This window comes from Stylophora pistillata, chromosome 2 (assembly GCF_964205215.1).
Source record: "Stylophora pistillata chromosome 2, jaStyPist1.2, whole genome shotgun sequence".
Lineage (NCBI taxonomy): Eukaryota > Metazoa > Cnidaria > Anthozoa > Scleractinia > Pocilloporidae > Stylophora > Stylophora pistillata.
Genome location: NC_142520.1, coordinates 32,342,277 through 32,364,656, shown reverse-complemented (window position 1 = coordinate 32,364,656; position 22,380 = coordinate 32,342,277). Strand labels below are relative to the sequence as shown.

General features: G+C 38.5%; 1 pseudogene; it reads left to right on the top strand.

Moving 5' to 3' along the window:
• The window catches only part of LOC148738376 (uncharacterized), a 40,943-nt pseudogene extending 19,824 nt beyond the window's left edge, over positions 1–21,119 (top strand).
• Positions 21,120–22,380: the final 1,261 nt, after the last annotated feature.

The window sequence follows — 22,380 nt, the reverse complement described above, 5'->3', positions numbered from 1 at the left end:
ATCATGATTGGAGTTAGATAATTGTTTGCTCCTGTTTCGTATATGTAACGCTCAACCTTAGTTCCTGTAGCCACGTGCTTCACAATCCAATGTTTTATTTTTGTGTTTTAATTCAGTAGACCTAATTTTGAATTAATTAGCTTTATTCCGCACACGTGAAACATGTTTCTGAACTAGTTACATTCCGCTTACATTTGGTTCACGGTTCGGTTGTAGACTTCGATTTAAATAAAGATCTCTTACGTGAAGTATTTCGATGAAATGACTGCTTGAATCAGTCTGTTTTAATTCATCCAAGCAGTCTCAGCTCGCTGAAAGAAAAGTAAAATACAATCTCGAGAAAAATAATGGATAATCGAAGGAAACACGTGTTTTGTTAAAGATGCAGGTGTGCGGGTTTTAAAATAATAATAATAATAATAATAATATAGATTTTTAGAGCGCCATATCCTAAAAGCTCTATGGCGCTTTACAATTTTGAAAACAAACTGATTCTCTTTCTAGGCCGCCGCGAACACGTTTAGGGTTGGATAAATTGAACACAATAGACTTCAAGCGGTCTCAGTTTTTTGGGAAGCCTAGAAATAACAACAGTTAAAAAACATCACGGAAATTCACCATGCAAGAACACCAGAGTTTTTGTTCCCCCGTTGTTCGTTTATCCTATTCATCGAAGCTCTTTCTCTGTGGTTCTCGTAATAGGTCAGAATTCGCTCAAATTCTTAAAAACGGACGACGGTTTCTTAGTGTCAAACCAAGAACCTGTGGAGATTTTAAATTGGCTGATGAAAAGCATTCAAGGTTCCCTGTGATTTTATTTTAGGGTGTTTTGTCAAAACTGTTAGACTATGATTGAGGAAGGTGAGCTTTGGCAGTGCGTGATGTATTGAGTTAAGGCCGTAGTTGGAACAAAATTTCAACATGAAACACAAGTGTTTTAATTGAAATCAGAGCAAATTAAGTCTTTAACTAACTAAAGAATCACTTGCTGGATTTTTTCCCCATTTTATCCGAATTTTACGTGCTATGCATTACTTCATTTCCTTTTAAAAATTCGCTTTTTGTAGTTATTCCCAGAGGTTTAGTTTGGGAAATGTTAACGTGGAAGACGCTTCTTGTTTACTTTCCTGATAGAGTAGGCGGAATTTTCACCTCTTGGTCAAAGTTAAAATTTTCATAAGCAACTTTCTTTCTTTAAGAGTTTCTTCCAGGCTGCTGAAAGTTTTCTATCAGTAAAAATTCTGATTCAAAGGAGATTTATTCATACAAATGTTGACATAAGGGATAACTTGTACATCGAAAAAATTTGCAAAGAGAGTTTATTATAAATTGTACTTGCCAGGCGTTATTTTTTAGAAAATACGTCAATAAAGGGCCTTTACCAGGTGTACCATGCATGACGCTTTTTATCTTTTTCATTTTAATCATATTCAATCTATTCCGTAAGTTTGTTTTTTAACTCTATGTCCCTTGAAACCTCTCAGCTTTCTCTTTCTAAACTGTACTTGCTAGACGTTATTTGCTAGAGAAAGTATCAGTGAATTTCACTACTGCAAAAATTTGTCAACTCGCGAAGACTTTGTGAGGAAAGGCGAGAAAATCATTTGGCCCCAACGGTTGTGAAACTTCCTACGGTGTCCATATTTGCTCTCCCATATTCAGTCATGCAATCCTTAATCTTTCACTTTTTCGGTTAATTTTTCAGTGTTCATTAACCTTTCTCGATCGATTTCTCTTTTTGCATAAATCATCACGTTGTTTGCTTGTAAACCCTGTTTATTTCAGGAAAGCGACATACAGCCATGTAAAACAATCTTCTCCTTTCGTTGTGATTTAGGACCTTAACGAAACCGCAACGCCGACGCCGACGAAGAAATGGCTAAAAAAAGATATGATGCACAGAGCAGTAGCTTAGTGAGAACATTTTAACTTCGTACATTTTTTAGCCCTCTGCAAAGCAACAACGTGAAATCAGCAACATTTTCGTGGTCTAAGAACGAAACAATCGACCGTAAATTATCTTGGTTTCCATTTCAGTAAAGGTGAACGATACTCCTATACATGATGCTGAAGCTGAGATGCGCCGCCTTTAGAGACAGCCAATGCATCCAGTCATTCGCCCAATTTTAGATAAACATATAAAAAATTAATTCATACTTACCGCTTAATAAGATACAATGAAATATATGAAGTTCATATATTTTGAACTGCGGTATTAGATACGTATGATGCACGATCCTCGCAGTAGATAGTGCTATTTAAGCAATAGCGAAAATCAGACCTGAAAAAAACCAGGCCTGTACGGGATTCGAACCACTGACCTCTGCGATACTAGTGCAGCGCTCTACCAATTGAGCTAACAAGCCAACTGGGAGCAGGCCGTTAAGTTGATTCGTAGTAAACCCGTGAAAGTGATAAATAAGATACAATGAAATATATGAAGTTCATATATTTTGAACTGCGGTATTAGATACGTATGATGCACGATCCTCGCAGTAGATAGCGCTATTTAAGCAATAGCGAAAATCAGACCTGAAAAAAATCAGGCCTGTACGGGATTCGAACGCGTCGAAAAGGAAAAGTGTCGATCTTGGGTATGATGCTACAACGACACATCTTCAAAAAGGTCATAAAATCATCATTCGGTGTTGTGTGCTTACGGGAATGTTACCAGGACATCAGATGCCAAAGTTTTAACTATGTCTTTTCCGAAGACATTCGCGAGTTAAGGAACCATACCATGGAAGCCCGACCAGAGGATTTCGTTCCGAACTCTGAAAAGATATTACTTTATAAAAAAGAAACGATGAGAGGTAGGACCTTCATGCTAATAACTAGATAGAGATGAAAATTTAAGAATCAAGAATAGAGTGATATAAGAAACTGAGAAAGAGTTCGCTGAGTTTTAGTGCTTCTCGGGTCCATTCCAGAGCTTCCGGCTGAAACGTGTAAAAAGATAAAGTCAAGTGAAGGAGGGAAAACAGTCGGTGCAAAATACTGGTTTTTCTCCATGATACCTGAAAAGATTATATTCGCTTTCTGTGATATGAAAACAGAAGGTATTAGTATGAAAATATGATGTTCAGATTTATTTAATCCTTTATCTTGGCAGAGCCAGTACAATTTAATACTCTGTGAAAAACTTGGGAATCACATTAGACAGTGGCCATACTTTCCCCCTTTTTTCCCCTAAATCATTTTCAGTTTTAAATGTAAACTTTTCTCTGGAAATGGGGAAATAAAAAGGTACCAGCTCACTGTCAGGAAAGAGGATAAGCAAAATATTTATGGAAGGAGAGGTTTGAATCCTATAGTTATAACGAATATTAACATCCATTCCACAAAGAGAGCTTAGATTTATCCATATGAGGCCCCAATCTTTCTTCTTGCATTTTCTTCGAAGGCTTAACGTTCGAAGTGTCAGCTCAGTAACTCTTTGCAATAGCTGGTTGATATTGTCAGTTAAGGCTTTGGAGTTATTAAAAAGTATCAATCGGAGCCTTACTTTTGGCTCTTTAATTTTTTCGGAGATGTTGAGGAATGCAGTTCTTCCATTCCCGCCTGTGATTCAAATGCCAACTGTCAGAATACTGACGTTTAATAATGTTGTCAGTGTGTGGCTAGGTTCTCTGGTGACACTCTTTGCTACGTTTCTCCGGTTAGGGAGAAATAATGGCCATTAGGACATAAAGGCTGAAAGTTTCTAAAGAAACTGTCGTGCTGTGTCGGTGGGGGTAACGAAGGTAATTGGTTATATCAAATAAGTTGAAATTGTTAATTGGCCACCGTAACGAATAAAAAAGCTGACGTTTCGAGCGCTAGCCCTTCGGCAGAGCGAATGGAGGAATTATGGGTTGTAAATGGTTTTATATGCAGAAAGCGGAGCTACGTCTTTGGTGGAAACATGGCAACGAGAAAAACACGAATAAATTAGTGGAATGAAAAGTGTTCGTTGATACCTGTCGGATTAAGAGTGCCGATTTGAAAGATTAACTCTTGTTTAAGAGTTTTGCGGCTTTCCATGTTGCCTAAATGTAAGGAAAGACCGCAGATTGCCATATGTTGTTTAGAATGATTAGGTAAATTAAAGTGTCTCGCGACTGGTTTAGATGGTTCCTTTTCATTCCTTTCCACGTCACCTAGTCGTCTTCCTATTTCACCGATCTATAACTTTTTGGAATAAGTGCAAGTTATGCAATAGATAACATTGGCGGAGGTCTCTGGAAATAGATGTATTACGAGATTTAGGGTGTTTAACTTCATGAACGGTGGCAGACTCCATGATTACTTGCGTATGCGACGTTAAGAGCCTTAGCCAATATCTCCTTAGGCTTCTGGTGAAGACTTAGGTCAGGCTTAAGGCTAAGGTTAGTAATACGATTTTTCTTTGTAGATGTAGATAAATGCAGTGTTTCTGTCTCCGTCTGTGGTCCAAATGCCACTTGTCAGAACACTGAAGTCTTATATCGTTGTCGGTGTGTGGCTGGATTCTCTGATGACGGGAAATCTTGCAACGGTAAGGTTATTTAAAGCAGACGAATGCTCAGTGTGTCAATATGTTGGGTTTATATGAATGTAGATGTTCGCCCGGTCATTTATAATGATAATAAATAATAATTTAATATCTATATGCAGCAAATTAACATTTGGATGTGATTAAATGAGCATCACAACACTTTTCGGGGGACTTTGGCCGACTTCATCAGCAGTTTTCAATCAATCGAAGGAAACTTATTTGAAGATGCGCCTTCCCCCCTCTCCAATTCCCAATAAACAGTAATATCTCTTGGTGATATGATGGAAAACAGCCGAAAACGCTTGTTTCAAACATTTAAATACTTTTTTCCTAATCTTTTAGCCTTTTATATAATATATACTTTACTAAGCGAATATTATGGACACCAGTGATATCTCTTATTTCAGTAAATCTGTAACAAGAAAAGGTTAAAGGGAAAAATTTTATTAATCCTTTTTCGCGACCAGTTACAGAGAACGAAAGTCGAAACACCTTTTGCGAGAGCAGAATCAAACATTCAAATTTTAAATCTTCTTGTTCTAAAACAACTTTAAATTTTTAACGCAGCCTTTTATCTATGGCTCGTAAGGTTTAAAAATTGGGAAATGTCACTTGGGGAATAACATTTGGCTAGGGGATATTCCGAAAGCGTATGATTATTCAGCCTACCTCGATGATACAAGCGTCGGTGAGACAGCTTTGTCTCAGAGTTTTCTTTGACCAAAAAATGTATCTTTTACTCGTGCATCACATTATTTACATGTATTATCATTTTACAGCCACTATCCGCTTAAGGGGTGATGCAGGAGACTACGGACGCATAGAAGTTTATCACACCGGGTGTGTGATGATCATTGGACAATAAATGAAGCCAATGTAGTTTGTCGTCTGAATTGCCGTTTTTAATGCATCACAGGCTATTTGTTGGGCCAAATACGATCAGGGGTCTGATTCAATCAGGATGGATGATGTCAACTGCCAAGGAGGAGAAGCGATGTTGTCTCATTGTATGTTTATTGGCTGGGGAAGCCATAACTGTCACCATGGTGAGGATTGTGTGGTTTGTAACAAATAAATTGGTCGCAAATTTTCTCGCGATATTGCAATGCGCTACCTAACTGCAGCATGCTTGCATTGACAGCATGGCAGCTGTAAGTTTCTGGGCGGAGCACGATCCCACTACAATGTAGTATCAGATATTATTATTAAAAAGGCGAATAAAGAGAGAACTTAGTTTAGTCTAGTGTATGATTTCGTCACAGAAAAATGTAACGACATAAAAATCAATGGGAAGTATGTGGTGTGAAGTAATAAAAAAACACAGCTACAGTAAAAATAAATAGAAGCTTGAGAAATAAATAGGAAGAGTTTATAATCGCTAGTAGAGAGCCACGTTTTATCAGTTTTGATCCTGGAGGAGTATAAGTCACTAGTAGTTTGGCGGGTTTTTAAGGAGTGAATGAATTGATTGCCTTAATACTAGGTCGTAACGAGTTCTACTTGAATACCTGTTTATAAAAATCCTGTGTGTAATCATAGCTTCTATATGCTGTACGATGAACACATAATGGGTAGAGACTGAAAGCAAACATAGCTTATACACTTAGCTTAAGCTTGTACATATTACATTTATTGTTATGTTGATCCACTATAGGAAATTCTATTGTTAAGCGCACACAACGATTAGTAACTCCTCGAGAAGACCCAGCTTAGGGAACAGCGAAATACTACATGTAGCTAGACAAGTTTTAATAAACAACAAAGAGGTGCTAACCATTTAGCATGGTAATCAGTCTTTTGTGTGCCTAACAATTAGCCTTTTAAATCTTACTTTTGAGTGAAAACTACATATTTTAGTCATGTTACTGGGGCCGAGAAAAGGCTAATTCGCATCATTAAAAGTGAATGGTAGTTAGTCAAGCCATTTAATGAAGGCCCTTTGAAGAAGGTTATTTGGTAGCAGTAAAACTAAGCTTCGTTTTGTGGTTAACGTTAACACAGGGTAGCATGCTGTTCACTAATTTCAGTTCGTGTATTGAATCATATCGTAATCAATTTGCGTTATACCTTTGATAACAATGATAAAGTTGCTGTAAGTGTTATCATGAAAACAATTGATGTACGGGAAGCCTGACGTGATAAAATTAGCTGATAAGCGGCTGCCGATGAAGTATTCACCCAATAAGATAAGAAAAAGTTGAACAAATGATGAGCTACCCTGACTGCTGTATTCACTCAAAGGCAAATGGTTGAATAGATGATAAGTTCAGTAACGTGATGGTGAGTACTATTTTTGCTTTAGGCGATACTATAGAAAAATTCACTGCCCGACGAGTGAGTTCCACGTTAAATTTCACGCGAAAAATCGCACGAATCGCGAAGCGATGAGTGCGATATGGATTTTTTCAAGTGAAATTTAACGTGGAATTCACGAGTCGGGTAGTGAATTTTTCTTGAATCGCATAACTGAATAAAAATAAGAAAACAAGAAATTAAAACGGCAATGTTATTGTTTGTTTTTATTCCATACGCGCGCCCTTAAGAAAGCCATTTTAAAGTCAACTGTCAGAACTGTCATTGTTAAGGGAATGGAAAGCAAGGTAAGTCGCTCACGTTTGAACCGTCGACAATTTTAATTGTACCACGCGAATTTTTCTTGAATCACATAGCTAAAGCCACCAAATCACTGGGCGAAACCAGATGTTTTGTATTTTTGTGCGCCACGCCAGTGCGCAAACAACGGAAACCCTTTCAAAGTCAGGTGTCAATATCTAGCGAATAGAGGGAACAATATATTTTTAGAATGAAAACCACTTTTATTTCAAACTCGTGGAGAAAGCGGTGCCTCACATTTTACAATCTTCAGCAAAAAAACTAAAGTACACAATACGGAGTTATTTAAGACAGAGATTTGCTACCACTCAACTTGGCAAAATGTGGCGCCGACAATCAACAACTGAATGGTCAAATCCTCAAGCGAAATGAAAATTTCAAGCGTTCCGGTATCAAAGCAAGATCTACAAAAAACCGGTAAGTGCTTTACAGTTGTAAAAAAAAGTGTATTCAAAATATAATGATTAAGACTGGAATTTCGCGGTAAACTCTGGCGAAAAACAGTTCAGTTAAAAGTCACAATTTTAACTGTTTTTCTTTCATTGCAGGGAACCGCTCGTTGGTGTCAATGCTGGACTGAAAGTTTATGGAAATATTTACTGGAGAATTATCAAAAGTTACTCCAGTAAACATTCCGCCAACTGCTCCTGCCATCAGGTAACTGGAACGACTGGCATTGTTGAGCTATTGAGAACAATCTCCCGTAAAGCATGACTTGAATAGCCGTTGGTAGTTGTCGTGCTTGGCGTGGGTTGAAACCGGCCAACTTATTCGACATTCGCCGCTGTTTTTCCAGAGGATTATGGCTGTAGCTGGATATGGATACCGGATTGGAGTGGCCAGTGAGCTCTGATATCTCCACTGGGTCGAAATCATCACGGAGCGCTTGGATGACTGTTTTGCGACCACTCGAATTTGTGAATTTGCCGTCTAGTGTTTTTTGAAACCATGTTGTATCTAAAAGAGGCCAGTTCGTCGTCTGTATAGGTTTGGTTTGGATTTCGGGAAAAGATGCTTGACCTTTTTCGGCATTGATACCTGTTTTGGTTTTCTTTCGTAACGCTTGTTTGGTTTTCCTCGGCGAGAACTGTCGTTTGGCTTTCTTCCCTCGTCTCTGGCATTTTGATCTTTTTTCTCTGCGTTTTCTCGTACTTTTGAGCGTGAGTGGTTTCCTCCAATTTTCTAAAAGTTTCAATTTCAATTCAAAATTTGGAAGACATTCGTTTTCTATAAATTTGTTTATATTTGTTCATATTTTCGTAGCACTAGTTGAATTTACGTTTTTACGTTCGTAACAATAATTTTTGCTCGCGACTCACGTCAGCGATATCGCATTATGCATTACTGCGATTCCACGCTAAATACCCTCTCTTCCGGTTGACGTATTGACCAATCAGAGCGCGTGTTTACTTTAAGCTTTGCGATTCTACTGTAAAGCAGTTTTATCGAAGCACATGATTATGTATCGCAGATTACAAAATTAACATGCTTTAAATAACAAAATAATTTGGATATATCAACAAAGTTGAAATGGTAAATTGGCCACCGTAACGATTACAAAAGCTGACGTTTGGAGAGTTAGCCCTTCGTCGGAGCGACGACGAAGGGCTAACGACGAAGGGCTAACGACGAAGGGCTAACGACGAAGGGCTAGCGAAGGGCTAACGCTCGAAACGTCAGCTTTTGTAATCGTTACGGTGGCCAATTTACCTTTTCAACTTTGTTGATATATCCAAATTATTTCGTTACCCCCACCGACGCAGCTCCTAACAGTTTCTTTAGAAACTATCAGCCTTTATTCATTTAAATAACAAGTTTGTTGATCAACTTCGCAATATCTAAGGACGGTCTTTCTTCTTCATGTAGTGTTTCGTTACCCTTTGACAGGTAATGGCACCTGAAGCGTCGTTCTCTTTATCTGTCTATCTTATTGCTCTTAAAGGGTGACGCTCAACTGGAACAGAAACATAGAGAGACAGTAAAATTATAAGTGCAAAAGTGACAGCTTCTGGCGCTCAACTTTTAAACTTCTCCCATTTCCCTACTTTGTATACACAAAAATGAAAGGAAACTGAACAAGTCGTGGATACATTGCGTTTGAATGAGTTTTGAAGATAATTTGAAACGGAATAAGTCGTGGATACATTGCGTTTGAATGAGTTTTAAAGAGAATTTAATTCCAATGCGTAACTCCCGGACACAGTTAAAACTACTTGCTATTACTTTGAACTGCTGGGATGATGTTGGGTGAATGGTCAGAATTCACATTTTAGCTATCGGTCAGTACAAAATACAAACTGCTAACCGGGTACGAAATGCAGACTCGGTACACAATGCAGACTGCAGACTGGAAATTTTGAAAACTGTTTTTTCGTCTGATACATAATATCATATGTAATCTTACAACTTACCGAGTGCCACGCATTCACCTTTTAGCAATCACTTTCATGATCATTTGTACTACAGTATTTTGGTATATTCCTTGCCCGTTTCATTGCATATTTTGGTTTTAACAAAGCGGCCGGTGAGTTCGGTTTTTAAAAAAGCGGCCACAATCGTCGGAATATTTCGAGAATCGAAAATCGGTGACGAAAACTAGAATTTCTTTTATTTTACCAAAACATCCCTTTCTGTGAACTAGTTTCGAAAAAAATATTTTAAAGTTCCAGCGATTTTTTTCCGGCTGAAATTTGAAAAGGTTTAAAATTCGCCAAAATAGCCGTTTTCGCCTTGCCTAAACGGTCAAATCGTCACGCAACTTTAGAAAGATGTTGGTAGCGCTAAACAAGTTTATTCACCATCAAACTTTGCACAGTAATTACAATACAACTGCAAAATAAAAGCATATAAAAAGTTTCTTGTAATTCTCTTCGGTATGGGTTTAATCGCCGTTTTTATAAAGCTGTACTTTGCACGTCTTTTTGGGAGACAAAATGAAGGCTAACTTTGACCGGTTTAAACGAAACCTGGTACCTAAAATTTCGACATTAAACCCATATCAGACGAGAACTCATTTATCAAACTATAAACTTGGTGAGTTTGGCCGTTGGAAATTAAGTCTTGTCTTGGTAGTTAAATAAAACGTGATGCCACCCAAGCGCCATGTGCAGAATTCGATGTTCATTTCAAGCTAATTATAGAGTCAGTTCGTCGAAAACACACAGAAAAAATTAAATGACCATTAAACGGTGTCAGCATCGTTATGTTTCTTCTGTGAAGCTATGATTGTAAAGCAAAGTAGTTTTTAATCTTTTAATCTTTCTTAATCACGTTTTAAGTGCCAGCGTGTCTCTTAACACATGTTAACACGGCTGATGGAATTTACAAACTTCAGAACACTTCGAAAACAACACAGTGTTGGCTAAAACGTCGCTACTTACACTTAAATTAATGATATGTTGACTTGCTTCTTATCAAATATACACAAAAATCTTCGTGCTTAAATGAAGAAAAGAAAGCTATTTGGATCATTCACAGCATTCATGGTATAGACAACGTATGCAATTTATCAAGTTTATTGACATGTGCGTGACCCAAGCCGTGACGCTTAACATGTTAAGGTAAACAAAGAATCGCCTCATTCTTTTATTTCTGCTTTAAAAACCTTGGTTGAAAGAACAATATAAAAATCCGTCGAGAAAACTATCATCACATTTTTTAAAGAACTTTCCGAGAATTATTTGTGTGAAAATCTATCGTCGCGCGTAAATGGCCTTCTTGAAGGGCAGGGAATCAACTATGAAATCCAGTTGTGCAGTCAAGGAAGTCCTGAAGCTGTGGCTATCATGCAGGATGTTCTGAAGACCCTAAAGCTGAACACGGGGAAGTAACGAGGGCATATATCAGGCAAGATAACGCCGGTTGCTATCATTCATCATGTACGATCCTAGCGTATCCAGCCACTGCAGAATCTACTAGTGTCCAGGTTATAGGAATTGACTTTTCTGACCCGCAGGGAGGTAAAGGTGCCGCAGACAGACTTGCGGCAAAATGTAAAGGCCACGTAAGGGTCTACATAAATCATGGCAACGACAGGAAGTCAGTTCCAAGAAGCTCTTCTTTCCCACGGAGGCATCGAAAGAGTGAGAGTAGTTGTAATTGACAGCATGGAGGATTTCGTCATTGATGAGGCAAGGAAGATTCCCGGTATCAGCAAGCTCAACAATTTTAAGTTCAACCCCGAAAGCATTATAGCTTAGCATGCCTATGGAATCGGGAGTGGGAAAGATATCAGATTAGACAAGCAATCTTCCGGTAAATGCTAGTGAGCTACATACAGTGTTGACAAGTAGCATATTTTTGATATGTTGCAATCTCCTTTGCCACCTGTCCGCGCGCAAGTCTCCCGTCCATACTCGACCACACCTATGTTCGTGTGTGTGTCCACCCGACCGTCTGACAGTGCATCCATCGATTCTTCTTTCTCTTGTCGAGCATGTGTTTGTTAATTGATCGCTTCCTTCCCGCTTACAGTTTCTCCTATATTTCCTGTCGGTCAGATCCGTTAGCCAGTCTCACTTTAGTCAATTTCAATTAACATAGCAATATTTTTTTTACATGCATGGTCTTTGTCGTACCGAATTTTCTTTGCAAAATCGCATAAAGAAATTACCAGAATTTAACAACGTCTTCTTTACGGAATCTTTTGATGACCACAAAATCATTCTACTTTCAGAGTGTAGTTATCGCTGGATGGGGTCAACATTTTCCACAGGTGATTTTAAATCGCTCAGCAAAAAGCAGCCCACGCAGACGGAGTCGGAGACTACAGAGAAACCTGAAGTCTCTAAGACGCATGAACAGATTGCTGGTGATGAAACAGCAGCATTCGCCTGCCCTCAAGACGGGTGCGTGAGAGTTTTTCAAAGGCATTCTGCCTTAGAGAAATACCTGTCCTCAGAAAAATTCACAAAGTCTTTAGAGAAGAGATCTTTGCTAGACCTGGCCAAGATCGCATATAAATCTCCATTGGAAGAAGGTGTGGGAATTATACCAACTCTGCAACCAGTTCCAGGAAGTGAACGTCGAACTGATTGCCCTGTGTGTGCGCACCGGTGAATTCCGGCGCATTGAAGCCATTCCATCGCAACCCTTTTTTAAACATAGCCACTCGTACCCGTCTCGCGATGAAGCACGTCGCGTCCAGCTAAGTTCATTGCTGCACTCAGCTCGAGGACATTTTACCGATGTCGCAAGCAGGTTGTGATCCTGACACCACTGTATGCACCGGTCGTGATCCGATAATATTCGAGAAAGTCGAATAAAATACAGTCTCTTCATCTCGGAGTTGTTGTTGTTCTTCTCTCTATCTTCTTCTTTCGTTGATGTTATTAGAAAGAGGTATGAATAAATTTTGTTTTCTATGTGGTATTTGGCCAATCGTAGAGAGGAAGAAATGCATTCTTTAGTGCAAAGGGGACCTTTGGTGCATTCTATCAATGCACTTATTGTTATGAAAATTTTTTTACTGAAAGGTAAAACAAAAAGTAGCTTTTGGAGAGGAACTCCTAACTGGTTTGCGTAGCATAGTGGTAAGGCTATGGTTTGATAATGGTCTAATAATAATTCGTTGTCTTAGGAGCGATGGTTCGAGGCTCAGCAGAACTGCCAAGAGGGTAAATAGGAAAGAAAAGAAAAAAAAAACCGAGGAGAAGGGAATTGGGAACAAAGGGGAGAAGGGAGAAGAACGTGAGAAAGGAATGGAGACGAAAAAGCCGATTTCAATCAATTTCTCTTTTATTGAAGCAGTAAGTACTTATTAGTAATGTATATATGCTAAACCCATGGGAAAAAGTCACTGTCTTAAAAACAATGGGGTGAATGCATAATTAATGAATTCAATGCATAATTGATGTATGGGGTTATATGGTACTCTTTCCGAAATATATAATTAACAACTATTCACCGAAGTGAAGGTGGTTAGTGGTGGATATTTACCGAGCCGCGAAACGGCGAGGTAAATATCCACTGCTAACCACCGACACTGAGGTGAATAATTTTTTTAGTATATACTAAAACAGTGAGATTATATACACTACCAAATATTGATTTTAATTCATACATTCCAGCAACGATTCCAACATTTTGACGCGCGGAAGTGAACAAGTGACGGTCACAAGATTAATTTGCATTTGTAAACAAAACCTTTCTCATTGGTTTTTATCTATAAATTCCGGGTTAAAAATTAAACCATTACCTTTAAACACGGCCAAACCAAATTTAGTCGCTTTCTTTGTGTTTTCAGAGGCTGCTTAGTCGTTAATTTGAGTGATTTCTTCGCTTGTCACAGATGCAAACTGGACGCCATTTTTTCCCGAGTTGCTCGGAGGTAAATAGCAAAGAATATTCGGAGTTTGACCAGCGAATCAGAGCGCGCCTTCAACGCTATCCACTGTTTTAGTATATACTAAATCTTATTAGACGTAGGACGAGTCAAAATAAAAATAACAAAATAACGAGTATCAAATACAAATAACGAGTATCTGACTGCTAGATTTACCATCGGACCAAAAAGTAGCAAAAAGGTTGACGCAGAAATTGTTGCAACAGAAATGAGGAGAGCAAAGAGACTTAACGGGGAGCGCTTGTTCAGAGTGTCTGAGTTTCTGACAACTCAACAAGTAGCTTAATTTTTTTCCAGAAGGGCAGCAAAAGTGAAACAGCAGACAGCCCCCTGCGCACAAGGTGTAACTGAGCAAGATTTGGTTGGAAGAATTTAATTTGTCAAATGCCAAGGAGTCTATTTTTAAGCAGTTAAATGTAACTCATCTTATTCATTACCAACGGTACAACATCTGTTCCATGGTCGAGAGTAACACACTCAAAAATCCCAAACTTGCAATCTTAAAAACTCCTTTGCGTGAGTTTCAATCTTGCATTACCACCTGGGGTTGATCAGAGGTCGACATCTTACATCGAAAAAGGACATCTTACATCGCTCTGCTCGAAGACCTTGTTAAATGTTGTTCTCGCAGTGCAGTTTAAAAAGTAAATGGCAAAAGGCTGCTTCGAAAAATTGAGTTTTAAATAAACGTTGATGTAAAACGGGGGCCATGGAGGATATTTTGGATCGGAGGAGCTATTGCAGTTCCGGCGTAGTGTGAGCTCGTTGGCACCAGCTTATCTTTGAGGGTCCTGGGGCCTCCCCTCCGCGGAGAACCTCTTTTTGTCTGTTTCTTAGTACGCCTTTCTTAGTAGAGAAAGACTGCCGATAGGGTGTCCTAGGATATGCTCCCTCCAAAATTTTGAAATCTAGAGCTTCTGAAATCACTGGAAACGCACTTCAGTCCTAAGAAAAAATTGGCATTTTTTTTACTACAAAGATTTAAATAAATAATAATGATAATAGTAAATTGTTCTTGGTGGGGCCACAGCCCACTCAACCCCATAGCTCCGCGGTCCCCGTATTAATGGCGCAAACCGGAAATGAAAAGTCTTCTTCGAGCCTGGAGTCAGACAGGATCAGGCCGGCTGGATGTTGTTGGATAAAGACTCAAAAGAATTTTTAAAAATAATGTAAAACGAGATATATAAGACTAGATGTTTTGGAATGGAGTGCTGACGAAAAAAGGATCGTGTCCGCTTTACTCGGCAACTGCACCTGTGATCCAACGTGACAATTGTCACGCAATTGAAACAGTTTCCTTTTCGTCAAGACAGCATCGAGAAATGAAACAAAAAACTCATTGGCTTAAAAAAAGATTAAACGCTATCAAATACTGATCATTATTCTTGTAAATTTTATGTTGTAGCCGTGAAAAGAGCCCCTCCTACACCAGAACCGTTAGGCGGTACGATTTCTACAACTGATTTGCATCATGCAAATTCGTGACCTCTGGCCACAGTGCATCGAAAAGCTTTGTTTTTTCGGCTCGTTTCGTAATTACCCAAAAATTTTTTTTCATATTATTTTAGTATAAGGACTAAACTTTTTGCCAGCATGTAGTTTTACATGATGCCACTCATACCAAGAAGCGTTTTGACGGTTTTAAGCTGGTCGAGTTTTCGCATTTTTCAACAAGCGTTTGTCAGCACTTTGTTAAAAAATCATGTGAATTTTAAAATTAAACCAATGCTCCTTGAAATGCTACAAATAAAAATCAAATTAATTATATTTCAAAGTAAAAATATCCCCGATTTTTTTACGAAACATCGTCCTTCAGCACTAGCACGCTAAAGTTGCTCAATTTTACTGTATTTTTTGCATAATTAATTAGGTAAAATTCCGAATTTTTTTTTTCCCCATTTCCTCGGAAAAATTTGATTTTTCAAACTTTGAAATATTTTTTTTCTAATATATCTCCCTAAAGGAGTTTTTGTAGGCAAATTATCAGATTTTTCTACTTTTTTAGCCTGGCTAGCGCACGGCCTCTTAAAGGTCTAAACTAGAAGATATAAGCTGAAGGAAGACTCGGCCACCGAAAATTAGTACATCAAGAATCATATTAAAAATCGACGAGCAGCACAAGTTCTCACTTAATGCAGACTTTATAATGATTTTGCAAAATCGGAAGTTGTTGAAGTACAGTTAAGGTACGGTATATGCGCATGTAGCGAGCGAAACGATAAAAGCGCACTGTGGTCAGGTTCTAAGAAATTCTTTTAGTAAAGAAAATTTATTGGATAAGTTTCTGGTCTAAAATAACGACAATTCTCATAAAAAGTTCTGTCGTTTTGTAGTATTTCAAGAAGTTCTTCAACAGATGATCGGCAATACTCTCCAAACCACGTCAGATGACGCAATCTTTGAAAAGTTGTTGCTCTTGAATAATTTCACCATTTGTTACAACAACCAAAACATCGTTAAACGTGCGCAATGTAGCGAAAGTGAAAAAGTGAAAGTGAATGATTCGATACCTTAATAGCATCATAGGCTGAATTGCTAAGGTCTACAGTGTTACTAAGGTTGAGATCGGACGTCAGCATTATCAGGCGCCTCTGGCAGCCGCTTTAGTCCATTTAACGACCTCACCTTTTTCCCCCCACACATTCCACCGCAGGGGAGGACATCCATCACACAGTAATCTCGTGTGTGGGAAATTAACTTCTCCTACCCCTAACCCTGCAGGAGACGGGACCTCCATTTTATTCGTCCTTATCCGAGAAGACTAGAATATCTATCCATTTCATTGATGTTATAGAAAGGTAGCAAATTCTCCTCAGTTATTTTAAGACCATGAGTGTTGGTCTGGCCGGGGCTCTAACCCTCGACCTCCCGCTCAACACAATCCGGCGCTCTAGCCAATTGAGCTAACCAGGAGGTGGTTAGCAGAGAATTACTTCCAACAGCTAAGACCCTGTCCACACTAATCCGTTTTCAAACGAAAACGTTGTTTTGCTCCGTTTTCAGAATGATTTGCGTCCGCACTTATCGTTTTCGTATCGTTTTCGCTCATTCACACTACAACGCCGTATTCCGTTTTGAAAACGCTTTATACCCTCAGTGTGCATGCTCAAATGAACTCGACGCATGCGCATTTCAATATAGCGGACCGCGAAATTGGCGCCATTCTTGATTCTTTGTTGTTGAGTGTTGTTGTGGTTTAGAAGTCTTTGATAGTTTCGAAGGAACAGCGTAAAGAGAGGTCCTACTCATGCGGAAATTCTCCCTCCACACTTCCTCAACTACTTTTCTAGCGCCAAAGTTGTCCCACCATACTGAAGTTCGTCTAGGTCTTGTCCAAAACCTTCGAGGTTTTGGCGGGCTTCAAGAGAGTCGTTTTATCTTCGTTTTTCCTGAAGCTGAGAAGGTCAGAAGCCTTAAGAGTATCTTGTTTCCTTCTTGTGAAATCTAAGTGGCGCCTCCGCAGGGTTAAATTCGCTTGCAAGAGCGTCAAGAGACTAGAAATCATTCCGATCTAGAGAGAAGCCACATGGTAGCGTCTGTCCGCCATTTTGAATACTCACTGTTGAGTGGTTTGGCGCCCGGTCGTGTCTATTTTGATGACGTCACCGTTTTCAGATAGCATCGCTTTCTCCGTCCACACAAGAAAACAGCACTTTCAAAAGGTATCGTTTTCAAATCGCTCCGCTCTGGAGAGCATTTTCGAATGGCTCCGTTTTCGGTGATCGTTTTCGGCCTTGTAGTGTGAACGATAGCTGTATCCAGAGCAAAACAGCTCCGTTTTCGTTTGAAAACGGATTAGTGTGGAGGGGGCCTAAGTTTTCTTGTTATTTTTGTTGTAGTTTATTATTGCATTGTTTCTACAGTACTGTTTCAATTAAGTCTACTTTTGTCGTTGCTACATAAATCCTGTAAAACACGTTCTTAGGGAGAACTGACTGCGTAGCAATGAATTACTCACTACACTTCTAAACTTACTATAAAAAGAGGACTATATTACTGTTATGAAACACTTGTTACTTTGATTAGTTCTACTTCCTCATCTTCTCTTTTATATTCTTTCTCGGTAATGAAGACGTAGTGCCGCTACCTTTGTCGCCACAATATACTTTTTTTTTCATTGGTTACTATTTATGAACACTGTGAACAACCTAAACTCATAAAATCTCTTGCACAATTATTCTTTCAAGGTATGTAAATACAGTTTAAAAAAATATCCAAACGAAAAAACATTCAGAGACACACAGACGTTATGAATTAGTTGAACAGGTTTGGAACCTTGGCGGTGCAAAATGCGTTGAAGTTTTAATTTGAAATTTTCTAGCAAAGATCTTGATTGTTTAATTGAAATGAAGATGTGTTTGTTTAAATTTGGTTGAAGTTATTGCCTCTTAAACAGATGTGGACGAGTGTCAGACAGATTCCTGCCTCTCGAACAGACAGTGTTTCAACACTATAGGCTCATATTTTTGCAAATGTAAGCCTGGATATTATGGGGATATTCAACAATCTTGTACAGGTGAGGTGTGAAAATGAATAAGTAAATAAATGATTAATTAGAGTTTTGGAGATAATAAAAATATGACTAGATTTCTGACATATAGTTAATATTTGGGCACGTTTGGGTAAATACTGCATTATTGAAAACCATGCGATTAGATTAATAGAAGAAGCATCATCAAAACATGGTTTACCCTGCCCTCAATCATGTCACAGTCTTCTCAGGAAACCCATGTGATGTTTCAATGTGGTCAAAAGTTCATATTGCTGAATTGCGATCGATTCATTTGGAGTTTGCCCCTAGCTGTTCGCTACTGTATTGGTTGGCTGAGACTTGAAAGCAACCGAAGGTTTGATTCGGGGCCATAAACTCTGTATTTTACCAAAACTTGCAATGAAACTTTTTACCGGCTCAAAATACACAGCCGTTTCTATGACAACTAGAGATTATATTATCCTCCGAGTAGCTGGCTGCACTGCATGGCTAAATACTTATTGCTTGTTATCAACAAGCTAAATGCTAAAAGTTTTAGATTCGATTAAAAAAATAATAATAGAGAGAATGAGATAAAATCCCATATCTCAAGATCGTGTTTCTTTCTCATAACTAAGTGACGATCATCAGGGATTGTATCGCATTTCAATCTTTTTTTTCAAACAAATACATAGAGTTAATATTTAGGCATTTTTTCCACAGCTCACCCCCCTAAAAAAAGGATTATATAAAGCTTAATTAATTAGATGTGGAGGCGCGGTGGCCTCATGGTTAGTGCGCTCGACTCCGGATCGAGTGGTCCGGGTTCGTGCCCCGGCCGGGACATTGTGTTGTGTTCTTAGGCAAGACACTTTACTCTCACAATGTCTCTCTTCACCCAGGTGTATAAATGGGTAGCGGCAATTTAATGCCGGGGGTAACCCTGCGATGGACTGGCATCCCATCCAGGGGGGAGTAAAAATACTCCTAGTATGCTACAGAAACCGAAATTAAGCACCTGCCTAATGGGCCACTAGGCTCGTAAACAGACTTTACCTCACCTAATTTATTAGATACGAACAACATTGTGGTCAGTTCGATCTTAGATGTATCCAATACTGAATTAATGATATGTTGATTACACAGCAACTAATGAGGACGCTCCTGTCCGGTTAACGGGTGGTGGGGCAAGCTACGGCCGCGCAGAAGTTTATCACAACGGGTGGTGGGGCATAGTCTGTGATGATCACTGGAAAATCGATGAAGCCAATGTGGCGTGTCGTCAGCTTCGCTTTTCTGGCGTATCACAAGCTATTTGTTGCGCCAAATACGGTCAAGGCTCTGACCCAATATGGATGGATGATGTCTACTGCCAAGGTGGAGAAGCAAAAGTATCTCCCTGTACGTTCCTCGGCTGGAATATCGAAAATTGTGGACATTATGAGAATGCTGGTGTGGTGTGTAACAATTAGATTGGTTGCACACTCAAAAATGATTTGCGCATTCATGTAACGATTTCTGTTTGCCACATGCTCATGATATTGAAAAATAGCGGCTTTTTGTTTCTGGGTGGGGCGAGTTATCTCGCTGCACGTCCCTCAGCTGGCAAACCGAAGATTATAAACATACTGAGGATGCTGGCGTGGTGTTTAACGATTAGATTGGTCCTGAAACAAAAATTGATTCACATGCTCGCACTGGCCACATGCTCGTAATGAAAAATTCCTACTGTGTGTCTCTGGGTGGAACTGTCTAGTGGCTGTGATCACACTACAGCAAGGAATCAGAAATAATCGTTACAATTTGGAATTACTGAAGCATTTGAAAAGGTAATCATAAAGATTCTGTGTGTGAGAACTGCTTATATACATATCGCACCTGTCCCTGTATGATGCAGCTCATGATCGTCTGGGTGTAATTTCGTATGTACATGTAATGGGCAGTAACTGATGGAGAACTTACGGCTAGTTCCATAAAAGTAAGCGCTTCTCTGGCGAGGAGGAACATTTTTAAAAAGTAAGAGAAATGAAATAATCTAGGTTTTTTTTTAAGGATAAGAGAGTTATGTATTTTCATTTCCACATCATTCCACTCTCTTTAAGGGGCGGTTTTCTCGGAAAATTTGCAATAATTTCTCGCGCAACACTGTTGCACAAAAAGAAATCGAAATCCATACAACATAGTACTGGTAAAACTCGTTCCACAACTTTTGATTAGGAAACGCGTTGTTAGCTTTTGATCTCAGTTCCAATGTGTGCGACTCAGATAATGAATACATGCAAAATCAACTAGCGTGATACAGCTACTAAGAATTCCTTTCACTTAACTCTCCCACGTTTGACAAGTATTGGATGAGCATGGGCTTACACTTTATTAAGAGTGTTTCCTTAAAAATTGTATTGTGTAACATACCGTTATCAACAGCTGTCTCAGCTAATTTGCATAGATGTAAAGAATCATAACTAATCATTCATGTTAAATGCCAAAAACACGTATACTTGTAAGGTGCCGCATTTTTTTCCAAGTAGATATTTGGAGAATGAGAGGATTAGTTTTTAAACCACTTCTTACTTGATCTAAATGCTCCGTATTTAGAAAACAGTTGTCGGAATGTTTTGAAAAACGTTCGAAAAACGTTTGTAAAACGTGGGAGCGACTGGATGTTCTTTCCTGTGAGAAGAAACGCTAGGCAACTAGGGAACTAAAGTGATATATTAAGGTTGTACATATTATATTTATTCTTTTGCTGGTCCACTAAATAATTTTTACACTAAATTGTCACCGGTGCCAGAGGGACTGATTCATATCAATATAACTGAGTGACAGTTAGTTTCACCACATAAGGACTCGGAAAATATATAGGATACCGGTAAAACTGAGGCTTCGTCTTATCGTCAAGGTCAACGCGAGGTAGTGTGTTGCTCACTTATTTCAGTTCCGTATTGAATCATATCGTAATAAATTTGTATACCTTTTGATCATAACAATAAAATATTAGCTGTATGTGTTATCATGAAAACAATGGAATGTGATTGTAGACAATTTTTTGCGTTATTCCATTTTTGAAATAGTATAGCTTCTTCTTTAGTGGTGGACACCATCATGTAGTGATGTACGGAAAGCCTGAAGTCAAAAACATTAGCCGAAAAGCGGCTACTGATGAAGTATTCTCTCATTAAGATAGGCCAAAGGTTGAATGAATGATAGGTTACATCGAAAGCTTTAGGCGATACTACTGTAAAGCAGTAAATTTTCCTCAGAGCGTAAATGTTTCTTTTCAAGTTAGAACTTGCACTCGATTCCCGGGTTGATACACGCGCATGCGGTTAACACCAAACCAATATAGGATCTTTTCTCTCTTTATTCCTTTCCTATTCTTTGAAGCGTTCCTATATCGAGGCGGTCAATTGAAATCAATATGTATTTTTATTTATTTATTACAGATTAACTCCATTTGAATACAAACAAATAATAAATTACAATTAAAATTGATGGAAACTATAGAAGGGAAAATTGTGGAGGAGACAACCAAAAGCGCTGATGCACCATACAAGGGATGCCCCCTCTAATTAAAGTATAGCAAAATTGTATAGAGGTCTAAAAATAGATGCTCTAGTTATCCTTAATAAAACTTAAAACATTCCTTTTAAAAGTTTCAATACTATTTGATTATCTAAAAGGATTAGGTAAACTATTCCATTCACCAACGATACGGTTAAAAAAACTATATTTAACACCGTTAGTTCTGCTAAAATTAGGGACAAGGTCCTGTGTGTCATTAATCCTCAAATTATAACCCGTGCTTCTGTCCTTACAAAATATGAGCTTATTGGAAATTACATTAATTACATTGAACAAAAACATAACATCTCTAATGAACCTCCTATCAGATAATGACAACAATTGTAATTTATATAGTTTAGTGTCATAACCATCATCTGACCTAGTGATCCGTCTGGTAGCTCTTCGCTGAACAGCCTCCAATTTATCAATGTTACATTTGGTATAAGGGTTTCAAGTTTCACATGAATATTCAAACTGATAAAGGTCTCACATGACCACAGTAAAGTTTTATCGTAGTGTCAACATCATTTAAGTCCCTACAGATCCTTTTACCTACCCTAAAACTCTATTGGCCTTAGCAGTGATTCTGCCTACATGTTGGTTCAATAAGAGATCACTAGCAGTAAACAATCCTAAATCTTTATAAACATTAACACATTCCAAAGGTTGACCTTCAATGTTATACTCCCCGACTAAGGGTGACTTCTTCCTGGTTATTCGCACGATCTTACATTTCTTAGTATTAATTGTCATATTGTTCATCTTACACCAATCTGGTATTTCATCTATGTCACTTTGAAAACAGGACAGATCTCGAGTTTTAATAACCCTGTACATTTTACTATCATCAGCATATAATTCAACTGGGCT